Raw genomic sequence first — 17,402 nt, forward strand, 5'->3', positions numbered from 1 at the left:
TGTGTGCTCTGTCCCTTAGCTAAGCAGCAGAATGACGCTGCTGCGGCGGCTGCCTCGAACTTATAAAGACTTGGTCACATGCTTCAGACGGCCAATCACAGCTACTAAGACATTTGCAGGCATGGCTGGGATGGCTTAAGGCACACCAGTTAAACGATTGTTGATTGGCTGTTGAAAGCCCGCCATGAAAAGAGCGCCAAAGCATGCAAAACCCGGAAATAAAACGACCGAACACGGATTTTTACCCGAACATACAGTAAAGTGTCCGTGTCCGTGTTCGGGTAAAAAAAATCCAATTATTCGGTACGAACACGAATAATACAGTCCGTGTTCGCTCAACACTAATGTTGAGCTAATTTAATATTTCATTTTCTTGTCACAGGTGTTTGAAAAATGACTAAAAAAAAAATTTTTTTTTTTTTTTTTTTACACAAAGTTGTCATTGAAATTATATATTGCTCACACATGCCATGGGTATATGTGTAATTACACCCCAAAATATATTCTGCTGCTTCTCCTGAGTACAGGGATACCACATATGTGAGAATTTTTGGGAGCCTAGCTGTGTACGGGACCTCGAAAACCAATCCCCACCATCAGAATTTCAAAGGGCGTACATTTTTCATTGCATTTTGTCACTACCTATAACGGTTTAGGAGGCCCTGAAATGTCAAGATACCACAAAACCCCCCCAAATGACCCACATTTGGAGAGTAGACACCCCAAGCTGTTTGCTGAGAGGCATGGTGAGTCCATGGAATATTTTATATTTTGCCACAAGTTTTGGGAAAATTACAATTTTTTTTAATATTTTTTTTTTAACATTTCACATGTTGTCACTAAAAGATACATTTCTCACACATGACATGGGTATATGTGGAATGACACCCCAAAATACATTCTGCCGCTTCTCCTGAGTATAAGGATACCCCATGTGTGAGACTTTTTGGGAGCCTAGCTGTGTACGGGACCCCGAAAATCAATCACCATCTTTAGGTTTTCTAATGGCGTAAATGTTTGATTTTACTCCTCACTACCCATCACAGTTTCAGAGGCCCTGAAATTTCAAGATAGCACAAACCCCCCCCCAAATTACCCCATTTTGCAAAGTAGACACCCCAAGCTATTTGCTGAGAGGCATGGTGAGTCCATGGAATATTTTATATTTTGCCACAAGTTCCGGGAAATATATTATTATTATTTATTTTTTTGTTTTTTTACACTCAACATGCCTCTCTGCAAATAGCTTAGGGTGTCTACTTCCCGAAAAGGGGTCATTTGGGGGGGGGGGGTTGTGCTGTCTTGGCATTTCATGGCCTCCGAAACTGTGATAGGTAGTCAGGAGTGAAATCAACAATTTACGCCCTTGGAAAGCCTGAAAGTGGTGATTGATTTTCGGGGGCCTGTACTCGGCTAGACTGCCAAAAAGTCTCACACATGGTGTATCCCTGTACTCAGGAGAAGCAGCAGAATGTATTTTGGGGTGTCATTTCACATATACCCATGGCATGTGTGAGCATTATATCATTTACTGACAAATTTGTGTAAAAAAAACAACAAAAAAAAATAATAATAATTTTTCCGAAACTTGTGGCAAAATATAAATTATTCCATGGACTCATCATGCCTCTCAGCTAATAGCTTGGAGTGTCTACTTTGCAAAATGGGGTCATTTGGGGGGGGGGGTTTTGTGCTATCTTGAAATTTCAGGGCCTCTGAAACTGTGACAGGTAGTGCAGAGGTAAAATCAGCAATTTACGCTATTAGAAAACCTGAAGATGGGGATTGGTTTTCGGGGTCCTGTACTCGGGTAGACTGCCAAAAAGTCTCACACATGGGGTATCCCTGTACTCAGAAGAAGGAGCAGAATGTATTTTGGGGTGTCATTTCACATATACCCATGGCATGCGTGAGCAATATATTATTTAGTCACAACTTTGTGTAAAAAAAAACAACAAATTCCTGAAACTTAGGGCAAAATGTAAAATACTCCATGCACTCAATATGCCTCTCAGCAAATAGCTTTGGGTGTCTACTTTCCAAAAAGGGGTCATTTGGGGGGTGTTTGAACAGTCCGCACATTTTATGCTCAATCTTAGCAACACATCACCCAGTCTTCTAACCACTTGAAAACCAAGCCTTTTCTGTGACTTTTTGTTTACATGAAAAATATTACTCTGCTTTAAAAAAATATATAATGTTTGGGGGTTCAGAGGCCCTACGGAACAAAATGGTGGATGTTACAAATTTTTTTGTCACACGGTATTTGCGCACACATTTTTCAAATGCAATTTTTGTGTAAAAAAAAAAACACTTTTTTATATTTAATACAGAAATACACTATATAATTCCTAATTGTTTTATGACACCAAACATGACATGCTTTAAAAATTGCGCACGCCCATGCAGCGGCAACAAACTACGTATGGTTTTAAAAGCCTTTAAAAGTCTTTACAGGTTACCACTTTGGACTTATGGCCCGTACACATGTACCGATTGTCGGCCGTAAAGATTCGGCCGACGACCGATTGTAGGCTTGTTAGTATGATGCTTCCGACAGCCGACAGCGCATTTTCGGCCGAACAGAATCTGTCGTGCAAGCTTTAAAATTTTTGTAGGCCGACACCAGAACGGCCGATTGTTCGCCAGTCAGTACAGAATTCGGCCGACACACATCTACAAATCTGAACACGTATGATCGGAACCAAATAACGTCCCGGAAGAATTTTCTCAAGTAAACTAAACATTTTATCCAGAAAGAACTTTCGGCTCGCGGCAGTCCAAAAAGTATGTGAAATGCGGAGCACATGCTCATCTTGATAAATGTGAGAAGAAGGAAGATGCTGCTCATAATTCAATACTTTACAAATAAAAAGGCATGTGTTCTGTTATGATGAAGATAATGTTTGTCTATTCTATCTGTTGTATCAAATTTTAGAATTAAATAATTTTAACTCTTCACCATTATCTTTGTATTTTGACTGCAAAGATCTAACTATTGATATGTCCCTTTATTCTTTTATGAATTAATGTATATAACATATTTTGATGGTTATGCACAATATTCAACATGTTAACAAATTAAGATAGGCCATTTTTTAATTTCAATCGTGTTTATTTTTCTAATTCAGAAAAAACAAACAGAAAACATTAATACTTTCCGTATTATAAAAATAAACATAAAAAAGGTCCGTTTTGACTAAATTAACTTATAAAATTAGAAACAGGGGTAAAATAGCAGGGTACAAAAATTATAATTGCCTATAGGTATATTCAGGCTGCCATGAGGGCATGTTGTCGTCATGTTGCCCATATTGCCACTGACTGCCATGTGGCATTTAGCGAGGTGGTGGCTGGTGTTGTGGAGGCGGAGGTGGCGGTGGAGGGCACGGGTGCTCATCGCACACATGTGTGTGCTCCTTCAGGCAGCCCCTTTCGGCCTTGTGCAGCACCTCCAATATAAGTTTTTGTGCAAATTGGCGCTGGAGTAACTCCACTTGCCCTAAAGTTTTGCCAGTTAAATTCCCGAAGCACTCATGGGCTTCAGGCCTCCTACGGAGGGCTATGGTGGCCTCACTTATAAACTGTGTGGTGATCTCATCCACATGGTTTTTTTTTTGTCTCCGTTTGGCAGGAGGTGGAAATGATACTGAGGGCTCCACAGCCTCCTGGCTGCCACCTGCCTCCTCCTCAGTGATACTTCCCTGTTGATGAAATGAACAATTGATTAGAATGTTATAGTGTATATAAAAATGCATGTTTGTTATATTATTGTGAACAAATAGCAGACTTTACATACAGTGGCGTATCTAGGGTCTCCAGTGCCCTTGTTGAGGAGCTGTATTTGGCAACAACCCCCCCCCCCCCCCCCCCAAGATCAATGTAAAAATTTAACCACCCAAAAAAATCTAAAAGGGCATTAAAAGTTTCTCATTTGTCCCTTGTTTGCCCAGTGTAGAGCTCTCTAGTGGGCAATCATTGTCTCAGGTGTGAACAACAAGAAAGAGAGGGGTGAGAGATAGAGAGAGGGAGAGAAAGAGGGGGTGTGAGAGAGAGAGGAGGGGGGTTGCAGAGAGAGAGGGTGGTGACAGAGAGAGAGGGGCCTGAACTTGCAGAGGGCTTGATGTAGGGCATTGAGGGTGAAGCAGTGCAGGGAAACAGGAATAAGGAAGCCACCTGCCTTGCTGACCCGGAGTGAGAGACCAGAGACATGGAAGAAAGGATGGATGTATCATTTGCAGGAGCTGTTCGTTTGTTAGATTTAAAAAAAAAGGTTGAGCCGGAGGAATGCTGAGGCTACAGCAGTGTTTGTAAAGGGCCTTACACACTATAAGATTTTCTGTAGACTTTTTCCTTCAGATATACCTTTTCTATGTAGTGCAAGGGCCTGCCAGATTGCATACAAATTGAAAGTCTTTAGGTCTGACCTCATATTATATGGTTTTGGTAAGTGTGAAGGAAAAAGTCTTCTGAAAATCTTATAGTGTGTATGGCCCATTAGACCGGAGGTGTGCTGGGGATGCAGCAGTGTTTGTAAGACTGGAGGTGTGCTGGGGATGCAGCAGTGTTTGTAAGACCGGAGGTGTGCTGAGGCTATAGCAGTGTTTGTTAAGACCGGAGGTGTGCTGGGGATGCAATGAGAGGCAGTCTCAGTCTCCTGGTCTGTTGGCTCAGCTGCTCTCAATGTTTTACACCTGCATGAAGCAGCTCTCAATGTTTTACACCTGCATGAAGCAGCTCTCAATGTTTTACACCTGGATGAAGCTGCTCTCAATGTTTTAAACCTGGATGAATCCGCATGCAAACTGGGGGTTCTGGGGTGTGCAGGCTGAGTGGATTTTTAGAAAATCACTAAAACAATGCCAATGTTTTTGCGATCCCCCCCCCCCTTGGCCTGCGCCCCTGGCGGTTGCCTGTCATGCCAACCCCTTGCTATGCCCGTTTACATAAAGGGTCAATTATGGTTTTGCTTATAATTTTGTTACACGATTACATTTTTAGCAGACAATATATTGTGAAATGCCATACCTGAGTCAAACTCTCCTCCAGGATATCTTCCTCCTGGCTGGGATCAACTGAGGCCTCTGCCGAAGTAGAAGGCAGCGTTGAAAGGGATGGCCTGGAATCCTCCGTGTCTGCCAGGAATCGCAGGTTGTCAAAGTACCACAGCCGTGGTACAGGGACATCCTCTGCAGCAGCTCCAGACCTTGTGGCGTCTTCAATTTTTTTCAGCTCATGTCTGTAAGCTGTCCTAATGCTGCTAATTTTTTTTTTATGTATGCTATATCTGCCTTGGGATATATGGGCTTGTACAAGGCCACTAGATGTTGATAGGCCTCTTCCTTAATCTGCCTATTTTTGTAGGCTGCAGATTTTACTTGCCACAAACAGGGCAGTTGCCTGTACTCCTCAATGAACTGTATCAAAAAGTCGTGGCTGGTGAAAGTGTCCACCATAATGCAGTACAGTATATGCCTGCAAGACACAACACAACACAAAACATGGTAAAATACAATGTATTTTGGGACATAATAAAGATATTCCCAATAAAAGCTGTATAGGGCCAAAAACACACACTTTATAATCAATCAATAGTCGTACCTTTGTTTGTGGGGAAAAGTCGTGATTCGCCGATCACTCGGGCTCCAACCAACGATATGTCCGCTAGCGAATCGTCGACCAAAAGATCTGGCGTCCTTTAAATACAGCGCATGCGTCAACTCCCCCTCAAGTGGCGGGCTTGTGCAGGGGTGTGTACGTGCCGAAGATCAGGGCTGCATGCGACACACACACACCTGAGGCGGTGGAACAATCTTTGCCAAGAAACATGTCTCAAAGATCTGAGAGTTCAACTAGTGTGGGCCGAAGTGGCTGGGCCACCAAAAAAACCAAAGCTACACCCATGACCAAGGGGGAAATGGTGGAGATGGTTGGAATACTTGAAAGGCTGGACTATGATGGCAAGTTGGAAAATTATGAGAGGCCCAATGCCAGAAAAGACCGCATTATGGACAAGGTGGTGGCCTGTTTAAAGAGAAAGTACGGTGTGGAGCAATCCAAAGACCAAATCAGGAAAAGATGGTCTGATCTAAAACATCGTGAGCAAGATCAGCTTGGGCAAATACATCGTATTCTTAAAAAAAGTAAGTATTTTTTTTGAACATGCAATATGTTTTGGTTAAATTTGGTGTATGTTGTATTAACATGTCTAGATTATAATGTCTATATAAAAAGTACTATTACTCATTTTATTGGTCATTTCGTGATTAGATTGATCTATTGTTGATTTTTTAGTATATTAAATTAAAAGACAGGAAGCCATATTTAAAAACATATGTATTGTATTGCAACTAATGTTCTTTCTTGTCACAAATTTTCTCTGCAAACATTCCTATTATTCACATATTATTATTCTAACCTTGAAATAGGAGAAAAAAGAAAATTAAAAGCTAAGGAATGGGAAAGGAGGAGGAGAGGTGCAGGTACTTTGGCAGCTCCATCTACAGTGGAGGAAGAAGCAGAGGACATGGGCCCAGATGCTGGCACACATTCTCCAAAAGGTAATTGGTTCCTATGCACAGTCAAACATTAATGTACCATATTTTTCTGAGATAACCATGTACATGTCTTAATATTTGTTAATAAAATAGCTATCAAGCAGGGCACCATGTCCTATCAAATGTACCTCTTGTGACTTTTATTATATGGCAACTTATTGTATTAGGCTGCATTCACATGTCAGCGTATAATCGCGGGCAGAACCGCCGCGGTTCTGCCCGCGATTTGGAGATTTATTGCAAATCGCGGGACGCCTAGCGTTGCCCGTTGATTTGCAATAGCCCCCCAAATTCTGAGCGATGTTGCCGCGATTTACGCCCGCCGAATCGCGGCAACATCGCGCAAACAAAATCGCGGGACGCAATACGCTCCAAAAAAGTACAAGAGCTTCTTTGGAGCGTATTGCGTCCCGCGATTTTGTTTGCGCGATGTTGCCGCGATTCGGCGGGCGTAAATCGCGGCAACATCGCTCGGCGTTCGGGGGGCTATTGCACATCAACGGGCAACGCTAGGCGTCCCGCGATTTGCAATAAATCTCCGAATCGCGGGTGGAACCGCGACGGTTCTGCCCGCGATCATACGCTGACATGTGAATGCAGCCTTATGTAGATCAAGACATTCTTAAAGAGTGCATAATGGTGGAGCCAACAAGTGTGCAGCCACCAGAGCAACATGAAGGTTAGTAGTGTAATGGAAATATTGAATTCTAGTGTTTTTTTAACTGAAATGGACATTATTCTGATTATTAATATGACAGTGAAAGGCTGTGTGGACATTCTGATACACCAAATGGGTGCCATACACAGCTGTCCCAATTCCTCTTTTACTGAGATGCTAAGGGGGAGGGGGGTTTTGGTTTCACTAGGAGAATGTTTAAAATGTATTGATCAAGTAATTTCCCCATTCCTTTCCTTTCATGGTCAAACCTAGCTGGGGGCTGGATGAACCACAAAGGATGCTGACCATCTGGTTTTTTTGACTATATAGTAAAGGTGACCATAAATGGTAATTGAACCTTTTTAAGTCCTTGACCATACAAGGTATGCAAAGGGAGGGGGTCTTCCCCTGAGAGGGGGTAGATATAAGCCTGAGCTGGGGGTCTCATCCCTCTCTTTTTGCATTTGAAGGCTGACTAGGACACAAGATGGTAACGTAGAAATTCTGTGTGTGTGGGGTAATCTATATCTGGTCATGTATCCTTTGTCTCGTGTATGGTTCTGTTTGACTTTGTCCATTTGCAACACTATTTGTAAAGATCACTGTTTCTTAAGATCTTATCATCTATGTCATAATTGATTCATCTAAAGTTTATTTTCTGTAAAATAAATAAGATCTTTATTTTAGCAGTTATCATTCATTACTTATTTTAATGGTAGTAGCCTAAACAACATTGGCTAGATTTTTGTATAGAAAAAGGTTATTGACTAATAAGTGGAAAAGAGAGGGGACTAAGAAATCTTTCCGTAACAGTAGGCACAGATTTTTGGGTAGTGGGATAATAGAAATGTGTATTTGCAATGATTGTTTAACTTTATATTCTTGTATTCCCTTACAAATTTACATTGCAGATGTTCCCTCATGCGAGGATGCGTCATCTCCAGCCGGATCGGATGTTCAAACATCAGAAGAGAAATCTCATGGCAACTTGCCAAGCAGCCTTGCCGGCACATCTGCAACTGTTCAGGATCATGGAGCAAGTGTCGGAGAGCCAGTTGTGTGCCCACGTAGGTTTTTTAATAATGATTTTTAAAGTGTATTTGTCATTTGCTGTATTTGATGTAATGCTTCAAAGGAACGACCTGTTTGTTCAATAATGTAAATCAGGTGTGCCAAGCTTTGAAAATATTTGTCCATTATATAATCATATAGTGTAAATTCGTCATTATTTATCTTTTTTTGTGTAGATTTGTGACTATATGATTATATATTACACACATGATTAAATTGTTTTGCGCACCTGATTGACATTTTACATAAAACATATGTTTTTGACGTTTGCAGGTTTCTAGGCCCCTTGCACACGGGGCATGAGCTAAAAGATGTGTCAAAGATTGTTTATACGCCAGAAAAACAGCTGTAAATACGTGCTTTCAGTATTTTTGAGAATTTGCGTAATCACACGTTTTGCCATGTTGCTTTTATCAGCGTTATTTTTAACCTCCATTTCTAAACACTAGTTCCCTATGGGAGCCTCTTTATTTGAATGGAAGTCGCACCGTAAGTCGGATCAGGATGATCTGACTTGCGGGGCCACTTGCGCTATGAGATTATTGAGGGGGAACTACACTGAAAAATTGGATAACCCGCCGTGGGTGTCCCCCCCAAGTTCCCAAGCAGGCCCTTTGTGTGTGGTATTGAGTTTGAGGGTAGGCCCACACCAAAAAGACGGCGTGGGTTACCCCCAAAATCCATACAAGACCCTTATCCTAGCATGCAGCTTGGCGGGCCAGGAAAGGGGAGGGGTCGAGCAAGCGGACCAAACCCCCCCCGGACCACACCAGGACACATGCTCTCAACATGGGGGGGTTTTGTTGCTTTGGGCCAGGGGGGGCTCTGCACCCCACACCCAAAAGCACCTTGCTCCCATGTTGATGAGGACAAGGGCCTCATCCCCACAACCCTGTCTGGTGGTTTTGGGGGGTCATGCGGCCAGGGGGTTCCTAGGACTTTGGAAGCAACCTTTAACAAAGAGTGGCCCCCAGATCCCACTCCCTATGTGAATGGGTATGGGGTACATAGTACCCCTACACATTAACCACATAAAAGGAAGTGTATGTGAATAACGACAGGAGACGTTTCTGAAATGTTCTTAAATATCTTCATCCGGTCTTCTCCACTCTGCTCTTTGGATCTTCTCCTCTCCACTCTTCTGCTGTCCAATCTTCTGCTCTTATGTTGTCTGCTCTTTTGCCCTAGGCTCTTCTTCTTCCTCCTGTCCTCCTCCGATGCTGTTGCCGTGGATTCTGCCCGTCTCTGGTCTCTGCAGCTTAATATATATACATTACGACCATGCCCTCACAATGACGTCATCATGCGTTCACACCACTAATGAATATATAGTAAGCTCCGGAGGCCGGCAGAATCATCAGCAACAGCATCGGAGGAGGACAGGAGGAAGAAGAACAGCCTAGGGCAAAAGAGCATACGAACAGGGTAGTTATTAACTCGAGAGTAATTTAAGATAAACTGGACACCAAATGTTTCTATATTATGACCTCATGTAGGTGATTCACATTGACTCTGTTTTATTTTTTTCTACAGATCATGTTTTGCATAGTTGCACTCTTGCAAAATTGACCACTGAGGCTCTACAATGCTGCTCAGACCTAGAAAAAATTAAGGAGACTGCAACAGCATTACAGAATAAAATGCGAGACTTCGTGGACATGATTGGCAAATTAAAAAAAAATTTTTTACAACGTTTTAAATGTTTTTATTGGGATGTTCCTGATTTTACCCATTTTGTATTGTCTTTTATGGCATATTTATTGCACTCAGCTGTTAAGTGCTTTTCCCAAACTTGGGTACACCCTTTACAACACCCTAACCCTAACCCTGTGAATGTTTGTTGCTAAAACATTTTTATATTCAACAATGTGTGTTTGATTCTTTATTTGACTTTCGTTGGGGGGTCCAGGTCTAAAGCTGTGTAAAGAAGCACTAAATGTATGATGGCTGTCCTATTCACATATTTGCATGTTAATGAAAGCAGTTTTGACACTGCCATATGCGAGTTGCTGGGGGTGTCAATGAAATGTTAAAGACCCCCCCAGTTTTAACGCATATCTGAGATTTCACACAGGATCGGATCTGAGTGCGATCTGAGATTTCACACAGGATCAGATCACACAAGTGTGAACGACTGTGCGATCCTATCCTGATGCGGCTGAATAAATGCATCATGTGCGACTTTTGTGCGAGTGCAGTGCGAATTTAGCCATACAAACTGTATAGCTGATTTTGCCCTGAACATCCGATCGCATGTAATAAAGGAGCAGTGCGCTCCGATATTACATGCGATCAGATGTGCAGTGTGAATTGAGCCATACACTTTGTATGGCTACATTCGCACTGAACCCGCACACAAGTCGCACATGACCCTTTATTTCTGATGTATCTGGATTGGATCGCACAGTGCTTCACACTTGTGGAATACAATCCTGTGCAAAATGTAAGTGGCGGGTCACCCTTATGCGATGCAGGAAGGCTGCAAAGTCGCAGCCTTCCCACATCGCATAAGTGTGACTCAACACTCAAGGTACTAGCAGTCCTAGGATTCAATATGGCATTGATATTGCCAGTAGCAATCAGTGTAGGGAGATCAGTGTAATCTATAGTGTATTGCTGGTTCTTTGGTCTAGTTCACTTTACATTACCTATATATAACACTTTGAGCTCAACAATGATCAAGTTTCACATAACACTGACATATCCTAACATTGGTGGGCAGTGAGAAGGATGTCATAAATGAACACAACATAACAGCTGTAGGTACGTTGTTAATACCCTAATGTATTATAAGAAATATATAGTATGGGCACCTTCTGGAGAATGACCACCAATGTAAGGTGACATTAGATGATCCTTGGGTGAGAGGGTTTGTGGAAATTTAATGGGGTGCAGAAGGCCCTTGTATTTACACCACTGGGTAAAAAATAACACGTGGTCATCATCACTTTGGATCAGCTGGGGAGAGACTACAGTAAAGAAACACACTGATGAATGTATTAACCCTTCTAAAGTCACACATATAGAACACATGATTAACCCAAAAAAATATGTTTGGGATATGTGCCCAAATGATTAGAATCCACAATACAGAATCATTGCAATTTTGGTTTAATGTGTAGAAAAATCTTATATCTCTGACATTTATCTTGTGTGTAAAATATTTTAGAACATTAATGGGTGTGTGGCAGTGATTGCTGCCAGGACACAGCTCCTCTCCCCACAAAATATTCCAGATATTCCTGGCGGATCTGACGGGCCCTTTGTGATGCCAGTCCGGAACATCCAACTTGCATTGAGGTCATGGACTCCATTTGCTCACGGGGTTGTGCCTCTCCACTTGTCCCTGGCATAGCAGGGTCAGTATTCAGTTGCTGCATAAGATAGTTTTCAGCATTCCTGCGTAGAAAGTTGTGTAAAATGCAGCAACAGAGGACCACGTGATCTACTTTGTAGAGTGCCAGGTGTATGGACGTCAGGAATATCCGGAACCGGTTGGCCATTATCCCGAAGGCATTCTCAACAACTCTGCGAGCTCTGGACAACCGGTAGCTGTAGATCCTTTGCCCGGGGGTGAGGTTCCTCTGAGGGTAGGGCTTCATAAGATGCTCCCCAAGCGCAAAAGCATCATCTGCTATAAAAACAAAGCTCATGCCCTCAATGGTTTGCTCCCTGGATGGCAAGTTCAGAGTGCCGTTATGAAGACGATGAGCGAACTCCATCTGCTCAATAACTCCCCCATCCGAATTGCGGCCATTTTGCCAATATCCAAAAAGATAAACTCATAGTTAGCATTAACTATGGCTAGCATGACTATACTAAAAAAACCTTTATAATTATAAAAAAATGCGCCGGAATTCGGAGGGGGGACAATGCGGACATGCTTCCCATCTATAGCACCCCCACAATTGGGAAAATTCCACTTTTCCAGAAATTGAGCAGAAATCTCCAGCCATTGCTCTGCGTTTGAAGGAAACTGTGGGGGAAACAAAAAAACAAGATTTAGTGCTTGAGCACATCACATTATTAATTACACACACAGTTGTCTGTTAAATGCTTATGTGTAATGCTCCTGCGTTTTTTGTTAGTGAATGGATTTGCAGCTGCAGAATTATTACAGTAGTCAGTAGTCATGTAGAGAATGTGTTGAACAATATATCCAACTCTCAGGACTTCATCACTGTGTACAGCCTGTTATGCAAATATACATACACTCAATATGATGTTCCTGGAGTGATAGAATGTATATGATAGTATAGAGGTGAGAGACAGGCAATAGAATGGTGAGCACTTAGTAGTAGTATTCAGGAGAGTGGTAGGTGATGATAGTATGCAGATAGGTTTTAGCAATGATGTATAGTAACAGGTGGTAGGGGACAGCAGATGAAGTATGCAAGAGAGAGTAACCTAGTGCAATGATAGATGATGGTAGTCCCAAGAGCTGGCAATTTATGCAGATGGTAGAAATAGCTTAGATAGTAATAGTCCCTTTAGTATGCAGTAGCAGATAGTGAAAGTTAGGTTTAGGAAGGAATCCCCTGCGGGGTACTTATCACTAGATGGGTTCGTAGTAGCAAGGTCCAAGAGTAATGGAGTAATCCGGTAGCGAGATACGGGATCGGTAGCGAGGTTCCGGTCTTGTTCAGGCAAGGAGAATAGCTTGAAGCTCCGGCAGCATTGGACAAGACAAGGCAACATGTGGTTTGAACGAGCAATGAGTGAGAGAAAGCTGGCGATTGAAATAGCCGCTCATAGCGGCGCCCGGCGATGACATCATTGCCCGTAAAGGTGTATGCGTTCCATTTGGATAGCAAGATGGGACGCAATATTAAGAGAGAAATGTGGAAATAAGGGTACCAGAGGTACCAGAACATTACATTATGCAACTTTGATAAGATATAAAACAACAGGAAGGCAATCGTTTGGATTTGGGGATGCAATATCTACATACATTTATTTTACACCTCCTAATGTTATTATATTGTAACTCACCAGCTAGAGCAGAGATTCTCAAACTACGGCCCTCCAGCTGTTGCAGAACTACACATCCCATGAGGCCTTGTAAATCTCTGACATTCACAGACATGACTAGGCATGATGGGAATTGTAGTTCCTGAACAACTGGAGGGCCATAGTTTGAAGACCTCTGAGCTAGAGCTTTGGTATATGCTGACTTTTAGATTTAGCATGTGGGTGGGGGGATGGGTAAGTAAAACTATGCATTTATACATCAATAAGGGCTTGTGGTCAGTGAAGGTTTTAACATCATTACATAAACATACACAATCATAGGTGGGAATGGATGGACTGATGTGTTTAAGATAAATCATAAACTAGGTACTAAAACATTGGCCAAGGAATAATTGTTTGAGGGAAAGTCATAAAATGACACAGATTCAAAATACTGTTAACAGGCAATGCGTTTAGGGACACATAGGAGAAAATGCTGGGGTGGTTAGTGGTAATTTTACAAATGGTTAAGATAATCTACATCTTTACTACTATGTGCATGCGGACAGAGGGTAGTTACAAAATAATGGCCTGTGTAAATTGCTGTACATCCAAAAACATCATAATTCGGGTGAGATGACTAATACATGTAATGTAATGTAAAAAATTAAACGTACCTTGATATAGTCCTTCTGCAAGACCTTGATGATAGCAGAGCAGGTCTCAGGGATGATGATACCATGTGCTTGGGGGGGAGATGCCTGTGGTGAACTTGAGATCCTGCAGGCTTCTCCCTGTTGCAAGATATCTCAAAGTCGCAATTAACCTTTGCTCAGGAGTAATTGCAACCCGCATACACGTATCCTGCTTGATAATATAGGGGGACACCAGGGCAAGAAGACGGTGAAAGATGGGATCCGTCATCCTCAAATAATTCCTGAAGTCATCAGGATTATTTTCCTGGAGCTCCCTCAGCAAGGACATGTGGGAAAATTGATCACAGTTAAGCAACCAATTTTTCGTCCAGGAGGTCCGCTTCTTCTTCCTCTTGCTCATAACTCGCCTCAGAGCCAAAACTCCAACACTAACTACAGCAAGGGTAGAATCCTTGGTCTCCATAATGAATTCTCGAACGATGTCTCGGAAAATAGCGAAATGTCGTCAACCAAACAAATGCTACCGAAATCAGCGCGAGATGCCCAGAAAGGTCAGGGCCAAACACTCACTTCCTCTTTTGTAGCGGCGGACGTTCGTCGAACGTGCGTTGAACGTACTGACGTCATTTTCTGTCGGCCGACAAAAGTACAGGGCAAGTCTAGAACACTTTTCAACAGACAACCAACAGACACGACAGCCCTGGACAAAAAACGGCCGATCGGTCGGCCGAAGATCGGTACGTGTGTACGAGGCATTACAGAGGAGGTCTACTGCAAGAATTACTGCCCTCGACCTGGCGTTCGCGGAGATACCTCACATGCATGGTGCAATTGCGGTTTACATATGACACGAGACCAACGCTTGTGTGCGCATTTGTGCGCAAGCACGGGGGGACAGGGTGGCTTAATTTTTTTTTTTTTTTTAATTTGCTTTTTTATGTTATTTTGACACCTTTAATCATTTTTATTGTTATCACAGTGAATTTAAATTTCCCCTATGATAGCAATCTGTAGTGACAGGTATTCTTTTTAAAATAAATTGGGGTCTTTTAGACTCTAGATCTTTCCTCTGACCTTAACGCATCTGACCAAACCAAAATTGGTGTGGTAAAATGCTTTCCCACTTTCCCAATGGCGCCGTTTATTTCTGGCAAAACAGAAGTCATGAATTGCTCGTAGCTTCCGATATCTTAGGCCATAGAGATGATTGGAGCCATTCTCATCTCCAATCAGCTCTATGGTTAGACCATACACTGCACTCTCCGGTTAACCGGTGGGACAGGAGAGCCCGAGAAAAACCGTGGAAGGCGGAGGAAGGCGGCAGGAGGGGGGGGGGGGGGGAGTCCCCTCCCACTGCATGTAAAAGCAGTCTAGCGGCCAATTATCCGCTAGGATTGCTTTTACATGTAAGCCGACCGCTGACTGTAAAAAATGATACCAAGATGATGCCTAAATCTGCAAAGATAATGTTCCGGCAGACGCTTTGTATAAGACAAAAGCGTTGCAAATAGCCAATTGAAATAGGTATACAGACACTTTTTTGTACCAGCGTCTGGCCTTACGGGCAATTAAGTACGGTCCCATCATCTGGTAGTTGAAGTCCACCCCTCCCATTTTTCGGTTATAGTCGTGGACACAGAGGGGCTTCTCAACAACAACACCGGTGACCGTAGTAATTTCGACTGCCGTGTCTGGGTGAATGGAGGACAGAACGAAAACGTTCCGTTTGTCCCTCCACTTCACTGCAAGCAATTCCTTGCACCTCAAGCAGGCTCTCTCCCCCGAGCTCAGTGGGGCATTTACTAGCCGTTGGCACTCTGCTGCATACGAGAAACTCCCGGTTCTTGCATCTCAGCAACTCCAGAATGGGATCGGGTACGCCTGACCTTAGCAGGGACCCCTCTGTCGGAGCTATCTGTCAGGGAGCCGCTGCTGTAATCTGGTTTGTATACTGACCCTAATTCTGCCAGTGAGGCTTCCCCATCGCTCTCATCTGACATTATTATTATTATACAGGATTTATATAGCGCCAACAGTTTGCGCAGCGCTTTACAATGTGAAGGAAGACAATACAGTTACAATACAGTTCAAAACAGGAGGAATTAGAGGGCCCTGCTCGTTAGAGCTTACAATCTAGAAGGGAGGGTCAAGTGAAACAAAAGGCAATAACTGTGGGGGATGGGTTGATGGAGAAAAGGAGGTACATTTGTTAGGGGTTGGTAGGATAGGCTTCTCTGAAAAGGAGGGTTTTCAGAGATCGCCTAAAAGCTAATAGAGTGGGAGATAATCGGACAGATAAGGGTAAGGAGTTCCATAGGATTGGAGAGGCTCTGAAAAAGTCCTGGAGGCGAGCATGGGAGGAGGTGATGAGTGAGCTAGAGAGCAGGAGGTTTTGAGAGGAACGAAGAGAGCGATTAGGTTGGTATTTTGAGAGGAGGCTGGTGATGTAGCTGGGGGCTAGGCTGTGGATTGCTTTGTAAGATGTTGTAAGTATTTTGAATTTAATTCGTGGGTGAGCGCGGAAGCCAGTGGAGGGCTTGACAGAGAGGAGCAGCGGACACTGAGCGATTGGTGAGGTGGATGAGTCTGGCGGCAGCATTCATGATGGATTGAAGGGGGGATAACCTGTGTAGAGGTAATCCAATGAGAAGGGAATTGCAGTAGTCGAGGCGCGAGATGACCAGGGAGTGAACTAGGAGTTTTGTTGTGTCTTTGGTTAGAAAGGGGCGTATTTTGGAGAAGTTGTGGAGGCTGAGGCGGCAAGATTTGGACAGCGATTGGATGTGGGGTTTGAAGGAGAGTTCAGAGTCCAGGACAACACCTAAGACCTTGGCATGTGGGGATCGGCTGATGGTAATGCCATTGATATTGACGGAGAAATCAGGGGAAGGGGCACGCGGTGGAGGAAAAATTATAAGCTCGGTTTTGGATGGATTGAGTTTGAGGAAGTGGTGTGACATCCAGACCGATATATGCGATAGTAAATTAGTGACATGGCCATTATACTGTAGACCTCTTCACCACTGTACCAAGGTTTGGTCATTTTAGTAACTAAATTTACCGGTACAGTAGTGTGAACACTAGGTAATAAAAGCACCTGGTTGCCGAGGACTATTTGGTCGCTACAAAAAAAACTGCTAGTGCTAGCAGAGATCAAGCCTGACTCTGCTAACGCAGCGGTTTTGTGTGATTTGTGTTTTTTGGAAGTGTCAGTAATCTATTGATTACTACACTTGCCTGGGTAAGGTGGTCTGGGCAGGGGGGCTAAACGCAGGTGCTAGCAGGAATCAGTGCTGATTGTGCAAACACTGCGTTTTGTGAACACTAAATCATGAGGACGCTAGTATAGTTCTGATCAGATCAGATATTGATCTGTTCAAACACTATACTAGTAATGGAGGTGTGTGTGTGTGTGTGTGTGTGTGTATGTGTGTTAGTGTACTTGACTGTAACTGACGCTAAGTAACGGTGGTGTAGTGGGACCCTGACACTAACTAGCCTAAGTTGTGT

This window comes from Pelophylax lessonae (genome assembly GCF_965119305.1).
Source record: "Pelophylax lessonae genome assembly, chromosome: 6".
NCBI lineage: Eukaryota > Metazoa > Chordata > Amphibia > Anura > Ranidae > Pelophylax > Pelophylax lessonae.